The sequence below is a fragment of the Argentina silus genome, assembly GCF_951799395.1.
Source record: "Argentina silus genome assembly, chromosome: 16".
In the NCBI taxonomy this organism is placed as follows: Eukaryota; Metazoa; Chordata; class Actinopteri; order Argentiniformes; family Argentinidae; genus Argentina; species Argentina silus.
Window position 1 is genome coordinate 10,773,100 of NC_139670.1, and position 14,273 is coordinate 10,787,372.

The following is a 14,273-nucleotide window of genomic DNA, read 5'->3' on the forward strand; positions in this document are numbered from 1 at the left end:
TTCAGTCTGCCCTCAAACCAATTGTATGGTCCTACAGCCCTAAGAGGTATTATAACAGGATGTGTGTTCTTTATAGTAAGATGGAACTTTTATAGTATATACACGTTTGCCCATTTTGAATGCCCTTGAATGAGTGTATGCCCTCCGTCACTCTCAGAAAGAACTGAACTAGGGGAGGCTGGTGGTGGTAGAAATCGGGGGATGGGCTCATTGTAATGCACAGAATGAGGAATGGTATCAAACTCGAGTGAGCCCTTCCTCTGATGTCTACCACCCCTGGACTGAACATAGAATACTTAATGTAGTTTGTACTTTTACATGTTTTGACTTTCTATAATAAAATATTAAAGATGTGTTCATACTTTATAGATTCTTCATTTTTGTTTTTGATGCATAATTATTAAATTATTTTGGAAAGGATGAAGAGATCTTTGGCAAGAAGCAGAATCACAACTTGATCAGGGATGTTGCTGGCCAAACCCTTGAAATGAGATTAGGGATGGCCCAGAGACAACTAACTACATATTTTTGTTGACCAAATGCCCATCACCTTCCAGTAAAAACAAGTTGAGCATAAAATTTCACCCTGGTCTTTTTCTGACACAGAGGGCGAGGTATACACTTTGAGATGGGCTTTTATCTTTTTCTGGAGTCACAGTCAATTCAGGTTATACACCACAGTGTTGGTTTATCAATCTCATTGAGACTATTTGATGGTTACGATGCAGTCATTAAAGGTTCCTGCATTGGTGCTAAAAGTAAACTGCCAGATATTGAATGAAGGAGAATGTGTCTCCAAGGATGGAGGGCTGTGAGGGTTGGTTTGACCAGGAGAGGGAGCCCTCTCCCTCATCTCAGCTGTTGAGAGTCTCTCTCTCTCAAGTCATGATTTCAATGGGTTTCAACAGTAAACTTGTATCTCTCCAGTATTGGATGGTAAAGGTTTCATGCCTCTAGTCTGTTGGTGTGTTGTTCAGCGGTTCACAGCAGGGACAACACTCTCACAGCACTGTGTAGCAGAGGTGGTTTGGAATCACACTCTCAGAATGAGGTAGCCCTGCCTGCAACTTCCAAGCCCAGCTGTATCATGAGGTGTCCTCTTGGAAAAATGGTCATATGTGCAATAGGCCTATAGCCTATCATTCATCCACAAGATGCTGGCACAGACAGATGTGAGGAGACAGGCAGACTGCTCTCCTCTTGACTACAGTCCTCTATTAAAAGATCCACAAACCCAGTAGCTATTTGGCAGCTTTGTTTGATGTAATTTCAAGGATAGCACCCTATGGATGAAGTACAGGATTATTCATTGTGCACGTGTTAAAGTGGAGCAGGGGGATAGAGACGTGTGCTGTGACTGAGCTTGTTTGGTGTGATGTAGCACTTTGTGTCCCCCGTTGCAAAGAGAGTGGTTCCTTTCATGTAGAGACAACGGTCAACTTGACTGTCCGCTTTCTCAATGAACAAGCACTGAGTCGGGTAGACACACACACACACACACACAGTTCCTTCAGGATGAGGGCTGCTGACTTTAAAATAAGCACACTAAGCGTCTGAAAATAGTAACCCATCTGAAGTTGTTGAGGCACATCAGTAATGTAGCGAGATGGACACCCCCCCCCCCTTTTCTCCCTCCCTCTGTCCCTCCACTCCCTGTCTTCCTGTTCATTTATTGATGGAGCTGTGGTTTTTCAGGGCCTTGATGCAGTCTGACTGTTGTGGCAGAGGGGGAGATAGAAACTGGGTTTGTCGCAGATCAACCGATAGCTGTTTAGAGGGCTTCGTCTCTGTAGCCTGACGTCCTCTCTGTCTGTCTGTCTGCCAGGGATAGTGACGTTCTGAGGATACAGGCTGACAAGCTAAAAAGTTGCTGACAAAGCTAAAAAGCTTATGCCTGCAATGAACTCTCAAGAACGAATTTCACTGAGCTGTTGACAAGAATGTCAGAAATGTCTCTGAAAAACGGTTCAGGTTTAGTGAAGATGTAATTCGGGTGACTCTAAGGTCTCAACTGTCTCCGAAGCTTAGCAGAGAGTGTAATAGGTGTTGAGTGGTAGAGGCAGACGTCGGAGGACGGGCTCATTGTAATGCATGGAACGGAATGAGGAACAGTATGTTTGATGCCATTCCTCATTCCATTCCTAGCATTACCATGAGCCCTCCTCCTATTTCTACCTCTGTCAGCCTCCACTGGAAACACCATACCGTCTTCACTGTGACGCCGTCTGAAGGGATGAGACTGTGGCGGTCTGTGTGACGGTTCGTTGGTCTGTTTGTTTGTGTGAGAGAGAGAGATGAGGACAGTACACTACTCCATACTCATTCTGTTCAATTCCATGATATTCCATTCCATTCCATTCTGTACTAATCTCGACCTAGACTTCACAGCCAAAGTATACAGTATGCAATATTTAGAGACACACTGTCTGGCTCTGCAAGATTAACTCTGTACAAATTTGACACGTCCCTGACATCTACCATCAAAATCACAAGACTATGAATAAACAAATACCGCAAGTCACATAAAGGTGTACAGCAATCTCACTAAGAGCACATAACACCTTGAAACTTGACACTTGTCACAATGAACCAGCAGAAATATTGCTTATTAAAACGACACAGCATTTGGCAGGCCAAAACTGTACTGTTACAACCCACGCCTGCTGATCTGACCAGGGCATTATTAGGGGTGCATTATGAAACATATACAGTGACCTTTGAAGCGCTCGCCCCTCCCTGTCCATCTTCGTGAATACACTTAAAGACACAATGCAAGACTTAGGAATATTAATGACTTTGAAAGGGCATGAGGAAAAAGGCTGAGGCATCTGTTTCCTGTCTCCCCCATGACACCACAGTTACTGTACTATCTTACAACCAAGGAATTAAAAATGCAAAATAAAATATTAATTCCGTCCTTGTGCTAACAACCACAGTCAGTGAATGATGTCACAGTGGGCCTCATACTGAAAGCAGCACTGCCTTGAATACAACAAAGGTATTAAACCAAGTCCAGTCAAAATGAATTGGCCTCAGTGCTATACCTAGTGCTGTCCCAGTCTATGGAAACATAACATGAGTGCTGTCGACTGTATTTCTTTTAACAGCGCAACTAGTAATACAGAAATGAAAAACAAGTTGTTTGGAATTAATCTTGACAGGTTTACTTTCTACCCTTCAGCAGACTAAGATTATGGGTTGGAGGGATATGTAAATACTGTGTGTGTGTGTGTGTGTGTGTGTGTGTGTGTGTGTGTGTGTGTGTGTGTGTGTGTGTGTGTGTGTGTGTGTGTGTGTGTGTGTGTGTGTGTGTGTGTGTGTGTGTGTGTGTGTGTGTGTGTGTGTGTGTGTGTGTGTGTGTGTGTGTGTGTGTGTGTGTGTGTGTGTGTGTGTGTACGCGTGTGCGCACACGCATCAATTGAATACATGCCCTTCATGTTTCACCTGGGTGTCAATCATGATCGCATCGCCTGTGCTTCAAACATATCTATTTCTGGTAGAACTTTGAATAACTATTGGAATTATCTAAAACAAATCAACTTATTCAGATTTGAATGAATTAAGTTACATATTGCTTCATTTATTCATTTGATTAAGCTTTTCACGTTCACAGCATCAACCATTGGGGACAAGTTAGCATCGTGACATGAAGACACTGGAACTATAAATAACTTTTTCAACATCTCACAATTGAGTGTACTGTTTGACTGTGTAGTCGGTAAGTGAATGCTAAACTTTAATTTCAACATTCCCCATAGATACGCTGACCTACTGTTACTCTGCACCCAAGGTGCTGGGGGGAAGTCTTTTTATATACTCTTTTGTAGCTTTTGATTAAAAAATTTGAAACAGGCAGGAAAATAAATAAATAAAGCAGGGGGAATGTCATATTCACAAAGACTAGGGCTGGCTTTGATCTCGCTCAGGGACGAGCAGGGAGCTGAGGGCAGTGAGGATAAGGGAGGGAGGGAGGGAGGGAGGGAGAAAGAAAGAGGGAGGGAGGGAGAGAATGAGAGACAGAGAGTTGGAGAGAGAGAGAGAGACAAAGGAGAGAGAGAGAGAGAGAGGGGAAGGGAGGAGGAGGGCCACAGAGCCAGGATCTCATTAATAACGATCCTATTGTTCCAATGCCACAGGGAGCTGAGTTCGCAGGAGCTACAATATGGCTTCTGATGCCACGATATTCACACAACGTTCAAACAACATTGTAGCAACCTGCTGGGGATGTCCCAGCCCTACACACTCTACCACTCAGCACTTTGGCTCCAGGGGGTATTAACACCCTGAACCATACAGGGAGTGAAGCTCCTTTATCCTGATTGATGGAAAGTGATTCAGGCCCACAGGGTCTCCTTAGGGGATGTGGCTGATTGGATTGGAGAGGTGGAAGCTGAACATTGATGGCCTTGGAGCTGGAGTTGGAGTGTATACTGTATCTTTCAATTAGGAGAGGAGTGTCTTGTTAATGCACACTGCACATCCTTCCTCTACCATCCACCCACCCTACACACACACACACACACACACACACGCACACACACACACACACGTACGCACTCACTACAGAGTGTTTGATGTAATCTGATGCATCTGAAGAAGATGAAGGCACTTGACTGACTGTTAGCGTTCGTCTCTTTCTCTCTCTCTCTCTTTCTCTCTCTCTCTCTCTCCCTCTCCCCCCTCCGTCGACGATGATGAGAAACTAATCACATTTTCTGCTGTTTCATCTTAACCATGCTCATCCTCATATCTCCCAGGGGAGGCTGATGGAGACAGAAATCGGAGGACGGGGCTCATTGTAATGCATGGAACGGAATGAGGAACGGTATCAATCACACGTGTTTGACACCATTCCTCATTCCCATCCATGCATTACAATGAGCCCCGTCCTCCGATGTCTACCTCCACCAGCCTCCACTGATTTCAGCCATCCCTAATCGACAAGAAAAGCCTACATAATCCTCTCTCACTGAACAGTAATTATGTAGCAAATACATCACAATGGAGATTTTTATTCGATTGGGGGCACATCAAAACACAAATTAATTATCATCCAGGCCTATTCTTAGTCGATAAGACAAAAACATACGCTTGTTAGGCCTACATGCATTCAGTCATAGACTGAAGTAGGTTTATATTTCAGACACGGAGCTGACTTCCTGTCATTGATTCTCAGGTCTGAGTAGGACGGACATATTGAGCGATGGAGTTATAGGTGGAGTTCTCCTCTTTATTGATTTTAATTCCATTAATTCTATTTGACTGCTGGGCCAGCTTGGCAGGCACTCACAGGGCTGTGCCCGTGTCTGTTATCACGGCCGCTCTGATTGGCCACCCTTATCGTTTGGCAGCAGGCAGGAAGTAGGAAGGAGGAAGGGAGACGGCCAAATGATCTGCAGCGCTGGTGGGCAGGAACACCGTACGGAGCTGTGCAAACGGGATTAGTGCTCAAACTCACTTCACTTTCTTAGAGTGTGTGTGTGTGTGTGTGTGTGTGTGTGTGTGTGTGTGTGTGTGTGTATGTATAGAGTCCAGTCCATACCTCCAATAGCTGTTTTACACACGTAGGCCTTGTGATGCAGAGGCCTTGTATCCTTGATCTTCTCAGAGGCTCCGCCTCCAAAGGCCCGTAGGAGCTTTTCCTGTGTGTGTGTGTGTGTGTCTGTGTGTCTGTGTGTGTGTGTGTGTGTGTCTGTCTGTCTGTCTGTGTGTGTGTGTGTGTGTGTGTGTGTGTGTGTGTGTGTGTGTGTGTGTGTGTGAGTGTGTGCGCGTGTGTGTGTGTGCGTGCGCATGCGTCTGTGTGTGTCTGTGTGTTTGTGTGTGTGTGTGTGTTTGTCTGGCTGTCTGTCTCTGTCCAGTTAAGTTATTTCAGGTTGGAGAGCATAGGGCCACATCTTGCCTGACTTCTGTAAGTTCACAGTTGGCACACTGCACCAAGCCTCAAAACCCTGCTCCTCTGGCACAGAATGTGGTTACACAAATCAAATGGATTTTCCATTACGTGACGTGCATTAATGCACTTTACAAGGAATACATCAGATCGTTCCTGAATGTGATAATATATATTAGGCCATTCTCTCTTTCCTGTGTGTGCGTAATTGCGCTTCATGTCCGCCAATTAGAGCGAGCTGCATTACAATAAGTGGTCATACTGCTCCGCATCACACAGTGGGATGAAGCCATCAATAGGCTTCCCCTCGCGTCGTGTCCCTGACAATTTCCGACGGCTCCGGCGATGTTGCCTAGCTTTCTGGTTGCGTGGAAACTAGAAGGCTGCATTGAATAGAGCGGAGCGGCACTCAAGTCAAGGTGCGTCTATCTACTGTAGAGTGGCGCGACGTGGTGCTCAGTGTGCCTCTACGCACAAGTTAGGCGAGCCGCAAGACTAGAGGACCTCATGGAAGCGAACCAAAATATTAACCGAATCATCATTTGGAGGGAATCGTGATCTGTATTCGGAGATTCTGAAGAGGGCGTTTTGATACCGAAGTGATCCCGTCAGTGGCACTCGTCATGAGAAGGAGAGGAAGAACGGTAAAGATGTGAGTGATCGTCATGCTTCTTTTGATCAAAATGTTTCTATTTCGTGGTGTTATGGATCAACATTTACACGTACATTTACATCTACCTGCGTCTATATACAGTAGTATATACACATATTAGAAGTTCTTATTGTGGAAATGCTGGATATTATAGCGGCAGGTTTTTTTCTTTTGGAAACGCTTGTGAAAAATGCGATCAGTAACCTATTCCTCAAGATGAAAGATAAACTTCACGAGCGTATCAACTCCCAACGAGGCATATCGTCTGCACTCAAAATGAGTTTATTTTCCCCATCGAGCTTGTTGTTTACATTTTAGTGGCAAACGATGTTTTCTTTCTAAATAATAATAATAATTAAAAAACCCCAGCAGCAATTATACATGATGATAACAATAAGAATAATGGTCATATTTAGCAGTCAATTTATTATTATTGATTTATTGCTATAATTGATTTATAGGCTATCTAAAGACTATTATCTAAACGAAAGTTAAAAAAAAAGTCAACTTGATTATCAATCATTGAATTATTGCTAAAAAGTTTAATTTATTCCTAATTTTAATGTGTATGGAAAAACGGTCGAAATTGTTTTTATAATTAATCAAATTCATGACCTAAATTCGTAAATTGTCATATCGACTGCCTGTCCATCTTAATGTTCTGCTTTAATGAAAACGTGTGTTCCATGTTGTCATAATAGGCCCGTACGGCTTGGCAAGCACTCGTCTAGATGATTGTGTAAATGAATGCATGGACTCTTTCTTCCAATGGAAATCAGGGCAAAAATAATGTGAAGTCCTGATCAGGCACAATTTGTCTTGTAATTGAGGCGGCTAGAAACGGCAGTGAGGACAGAGGGCTGCGGGGGTGGAGGTGGGTGGGCGGGTGGGCGGGTGGGCGGGGGGATGGGGGTGGGGGGGCTAGGGGGTAAGAGCATGGTAATAAGGTTACACTTGCATTTAAGGCTCTGAGTCCTGATATCTTCTCGAACTGAAGTCTTCTCAAATGTACCACCACTCACATCTGTTCTTTCTCTACCTCGGTCTCCCCTCAGTCTCCCCTCTGTCTGTCTGTCTGCCTGTCTGCCTGTCTGTCTGTCTCTCTTTCTTTCTCTCTCTCTCTCTCTCTCTCTCTCTCTCTTGCTCTCTCTCTCTCTCTCTCTCTCTCTCTCTCTGTCTGTCTCTGGTCTCAGTCTCTAATCTCTCTAATCTCTCTCTCTTTCTCTCTCTCTCTCTCTCTCTCTCTCTCTCTCTCTCTCTCTCATCTCCATCCTCTCTCTCTATAAGAACTCTGTAACTGATAATGGCCTACAGTATTATACACACCAGTGGGCCAGTCAGAGAGGTTTACACATATGAACTCATTGGCATGTAAGCTAGCAACAGAGACCAAACTGGTACTGAATTATATAAACAACATTCTATCTTTGACAATCAGAAACACTGGAGAGAGAGAGAGAGAGAGAGAGAGAGAGAGAGAGAGAGAGAGAGAGAGAGAGAGAGAGAGAGAGAGAGAGAGAGGGGGGAGAGGGAGTGAGAAATTAGAGAGAGAGAGATTAAAGAGAGACAACGAACCACAGACAGCTTGAAGCACCAAAGTGTAAAGTTTTGGGGATTTCTTTTTCAAGACTATGGTGGACTGTATTGTAATGGTGTAAAAGGGGGAACCCCGTATTATTCACAGTAACCCCAAAGCCTCGGGGGTGAGGGTGAGCTATTCTAAAAGCCAATCTTGAGCGATATCTAAATTATTGCTGTTGTGTGGTGCCGTGCAGCAACATATTACTACAGTACCGTATTGACTGGCAGGAAATGTATGAAGCTCAAACCTGACCTCAGGGCTTTTGAGCACAGTGTTTCAGGTGTAAATTAAAACCAGAGGGGACATTCATCATTGGGTAGGTGATGGCTTTATGCCCGCAGACAGAATGGTCCTTCTGATTTACTTGATCCATATTGATTTATTGAAGCTGTTGCTGCCCCCCTCCTCCTCCTCCTCCTCCTCCTCCTCCTCCCTCACCCTCCCCCCCTCACGTTGTCCCATATAAGTTTGGCTCTGTGCCTCACCCAGTCCCCCCCCCCCCCCTTCTCCATCCCTTCTCCTCTCTCTACCATACCTCCCCTGTTTCCCTTCTTCCTCACACTTTCTTCAGCTTTCATTTACAGCTGGCCTCCTTTCCTAACCCATATCTCCCCCTTCCCTCCCTCCCCTTCCTAACCCACATTTCACCCTAACCTCCCTCCCCCCTTCCTCCCCCTTTCTCTCAGCTTTCATTTGTTGTCCTGTATAAGTTTGGCTTCATGCCTCATCCACTCCTGTGTTCCTTTGTCACCTTTGTCACCAATCTCACCCACACCCCCCTTCCCCCTCTTCACCCTTCCTCACCCATTCTTCAGCTTTCATTTACAGCTGTTGTCCTCCCCTGTGACATCCTAATATTTCCTCCTTTCATTGACACATCATTAATATGCCTGAGTGTTCATTCCACAGCGCCTTCACTGTCATTGTAATGTTACCCCTTCTCCTCTATCTGATCCTCCTGATAGCTCCCTCCCTCCCTCCCTCCCTCCCTCCCTCTCTCCCTTGCTCTCTACTTCCCTCCCTCACTCTCTCTTTACCTCCCTCCCCCTCACTCTCAATCCCTCCCTCTCTCTCTCTACCTCCCTCCCTCCCTCACTCTCTCACTCTCTACCACCCTCCACCCCCCCATCTCTCTCTCTTTCTCAGCTCTGTCCTCATGTGTTCACCCCCCCTCTCAGTGAAATGTCAGAGATCAACATACTGTGTGATGGGGAACCTGCTGCTTGCATTGGAGGAACACATTGTTACCCGCTGTTCAATTTAGCAGGCCTTTTTATATCCCTGGACAGTTTGTCCTTTATCAGTTGTTTTACACGCCACCCCCTCCCCCCACCCCGCCAAAACACACACACACACACACACACACACACACACACACACACACACACACACACACACACACACAGACACACACAGACACACATGCACACTCTGACACAAACACACACACACACACACACATACACATACAAACCACACACGCACGCACACACATGCACACAGACACACACTCTGACACACACACACACATACAGGCACACACACACACACAAACACGCACACTCTGACACAAACACACATGCACACTCTGACACAAACACACACACACACACACACACACACACACATACACATACAAACCACACACGCACACACACACACACACACACAGACACACACTCTGACACACACTCTGACACACACACACACACACACAGGCACACACAGACACACATGCACACACAGACATGCACACAGGCACACACAGACATGCAAACTGACACATACACACATACACACACACACACACACACACACACACATCCCCTCAGTGAGTAAGTGCAGTCTGAAATACAGAGGTTCTTTGTTTTCGCTCTAATGAAGATTTGGAATAAACATCAGTGTCTGGGAGTAGCCGTGCCTTAGTGCAGAGACACCCCCTACCCCCCTACCCTCGTCATTGGATACTAAGAGGTACTTAGAGATTGATTTCATTTTTAATCTTGGTAAGTGGATCTTCACCTTCGCGGTCACCAGCCATTTTGAACAAATGGCAGAAGAAGAAAAGTCTGTTATCAAAACTGCTCCATTGTTTTTTCTTCAGCCGGAGACAAGACAATAGAATGAACTGTGTTGTTTTGTTTTGGGTGTCCTTGGTGATGTTTTTAACATTAGCATTTAGCGTCTACAATAGGATTGGGTGGCGGACAGCTCTGCTGCTTCATTGACTTCAGGGAGTTTTTCCCTAAGAGGATTAGTAACGAGATAGCCAGGAGGGATGATCAGCTATTAATGAAGTGTGTTAGGGTGGGAGGAAGGCCTGCTATTTTTAGAGGCTTTACATGCAAAATAAAAAAGTGTAAATTACAGAACACACAAACAAGTTGTTACCTTGGTGTTACTTGCACTTCTGATCATGGTTGATGACCTAGCTTCTTCTGAGTCAGCAATTTATGTATCAGTGAACACAGACGGACGGACGTTCAGCCAAACAGTCCTGACTGTTACTGAACACTGGAAACTATTTCATTAAGGTATAATGAGTTAGACAGATGACAGATATAGTAAGGTTGAACTTTAATTTGCAATAGAGATACATAAATGACCTGTTTGACCTATTTACATAGACATGACATTGTACAATGGTAAATACACATTAATAACATATGAATCAGGGGAGGCTGGTGGACTTCCGGTTTCTCCCTAGCAAACTTTTTTGATTGCCGCTTTTCATCCTGAAAAACTTTATTTCTTGATCATTAGTAGGGTTGACCATTGGTTCGATTGTCTTTATTTAGTATTGTCTTTTTTCTTTACTAACCGAATGGATTACGAAAGAGCTGTTATTGCTGTCTATGGAATGACAACAACGGCGTGCTGCGTTAGCCTCCGAGGCTAAAAACAGACATCGGCTGTCTCCACGACCCTGCCTGCTGCCTTCTGAGGGTCTAAATTCTTCGATTCAACACCGCAGTGGGCTCCATTCTCGGAGCCCTCGCGTGTAAGTACCTGTCTTTCCCTCCTTAGAGGCCCCTATTCGGCTAACCCTAACCCTAACCCTAACCCTATTCCATTCTCGGAGCCCTTCGTGGTCCTGCTATTCGAGTCATCACCGCAGCGTGATCATGCCGCCGCTCTCCTCTCCATCTGGATGCAACAGCTGCCTCCACCTGAGCCAGAGGATTGCTGAGCTGGAGGGGCGAATTTCTACTCTTCACCAGAGCAGGACATCGACTCGATGGTTGTCCTGGCTACACCCAGGATAGCTGAAGATGACACCACTCTCCCCTGGCTTGGCACTACCACCACCGGAGAGCCAGTAATAATGAAAGCTGCACCAGGCCTGGAAGACTCCTGGTCCAGACTGGGGCCTAAACCGAAGAACCTGCACTGCTCTACACCCTCTGTGCCAGAACCCTGGATTACTGCTCGGGGAAGCAAGCATCACAAGAGGCGTTCCTCTGGGGCCTTGAACACCACCTCAGGAGGACAGAGGAAAGGCAGACAGACACCGCCTCGCGCACCTGTAGAGGTCCCTCGTCTCAGCAACAGATTCCATGCCCTAGAGCGGCTACATACATCCCAGCCCACTGAGCCTGCACCTCCTCCTGGTCCTCCTGATGCCTCAGCTGCCCCAGCGCCCAGCCCCACTACTGCGGCCCCTGTCATCCCTGCTCCTGTCCCAGTGTCTACTGTTCCTGTGTCTGCTGCTACAGCTGCATCCAGGCCATACACAACCAGATCCCAACGCCCACACTCCAGGAGATCCTACAGACCCTGCAACCCACCTGGCACATCTAAGCCTGACCACCCTCCCCCATCAACCATAGTCCTAGGGAGCTCCATCGTAAGAGACATCAGAGTCAGGGGGGGGCACACCTACTGTTTCCCTGGAGCCTGTGTGTCAGACATCCTGGAACAGCTACCCACTGCACTACAACACCACCCAGAGTGCACCAGGATCATTGTGCACGTTGGGTCGAACGACACCAGGAAACGGAAGTCAGAAATGTTAAAAGACGACTTCAGACATCTCCTGGCTGCACTACTGTCCACTGGGAAAAGGATCCTGATCTCCGGTCCAATTCCTACTCTTGGGCTTGGCTATGGCCGTTTCACCAGGCTACTCTCTCTCCACAACTGGCTCAAGGCAGAGTGCACAACCCTCGGAATCCATCTCATCCACTTCATTGACAACTTCGATCTCTTCTGGAACCGCAGTGAGTACTATAAGGGTGAGGGACTCCACCCCAACCGCACTGGTGCACACTGTCTCTCTGCTAACATGGACTTTGCCATCCAACACACTGACACAGCTGTCTGAGGCCCCCACAGGGTAACGAGATCACCCATTCCAACAAAACAAAGTCAATCAAATCAGTTACCTTGTGTGATTACTACAGCCTGTCATGGTCAACACAAGGGTCCTGGACTACTTAACAAATGCTCATTAATTTTCCACAGTAGAGTTTGTTTTCATTCTAATACCATCCCAGTTACTATTGGCAACAGGCAACATGTTAAAATGTACTACCCGTGGTATAACTAAAAATAATCTGATCACCATCCCATTAAATGCTCCATCCCCTGCACTAAGAAAGCCTGTATGGGGAAAAAATGGACATGGCACTTCTCAATGTTCAATCACCACAGCAATAAGTCCTTTGTTATCAATGAGCTCATCTCTGAACATAAACTTGACTGCATGTTTTTAACAGAAACCTGGTTAAATAGCGACGGACCTGCTGTTCTTATTGAAACGTCCCCTCAATGCTATAGTTTTGAACACTCTACTAGGAATGGTAAAAAAGGTAGTGGGACTGGCTCTATATTTGCTGATGCCCTGAACAGTAGAAATATCCCTATTGGTGATTTCACCTCCTTTGAACATCATGCTATACTGTTAAGATCCCAACCTCCTGTACTTGTTATAACCATATATAGACCCCCCAAACAGTGTCCTATCTTCCTGGATGAATTCTCTGAATTGTTGTCCATTGTCAGTACAAATGATGACAACATTATGCTATTGGGTGATTTTAATCTACATGTGGATAACGTGGCCGACTCTAGAGCTGCTGGGTTCCTAAAAATGTTGAATTCTATGGACTTCATTCAACATGTTAATGAGCCGACACACAACCACGGTCACATGATAGATCTAATTATTACTCATGGCCTAAGGGTTGATGTATCCTCTGTAATTGACTTGGCACTCTCAGACCATTACTGTATCTTTTTCACTACATTATTAACATCATGTAGCTTTACTACTGAGCAGATTGTTACAAAACACTATCTTACCCCGGAAGTTGCTGAAACTTTTGTTAATCATTTTAATAACATACCCCCACAGATCCTTCCGTCCTCTTGTGATGATCTAGTCAACAATTTTAATAATAAGTTAAAGTACTTCTAGACCCTGACTTGAATTTTGAATCACATCAGTAATATCACTAAAAATGCTTTTTATCACCTTAGAAATATTGCCAAAGTGCAACCATTTCTCTCCCAGGCATATACTGAGAGACTTATGCATGCATTTATCACTAACAGGTTAGATTACTGCAATGCTCTCTTCTCTGGTCTACCTAAAAAAAATATAAACAAGCCACAGATCATTCAGAATGCAGCAGCACGTGTATTGACCAAGACCAGACGAAGAGCACACATCTCTCCTGTCTTAAAGTCTCTTCATTGGCTGCCTGTTAGTTTTAGAATTGATTTCAAGATCCTTTTACTGGTATTCAAATCACTAAATGGTCTAGCGCCTGAATACCTCAGATATTGCTTTCAGTTTTACAGTCCATCGAGACCTCTCAGGTCCTTTGACACTGGTCTTTTAGTCATACCCAGGGCGAGGACAAAGAAATACGGGGAGGCAGCTTTTAGTGTCTATGGTCCTCGCCTCTGGAATAACCTACCTCATGAGCTTAGGGTGTCACAATCCATAAACACTTTTAAAAGAAACCTCAAGACAAACCTTTTTAGCTTAGCTTTCTCTTAATCCATTTGCACTCCTATTTTTGTTTTCTTTTTATTTACCATTATTTACTCTTAATCCATTATTATTTCTATTCTATTCTCTTTGTATATATGTATGTATGCTTGTATGTTCTGTACTTATGTATTTTCAATTTTACTGTTAA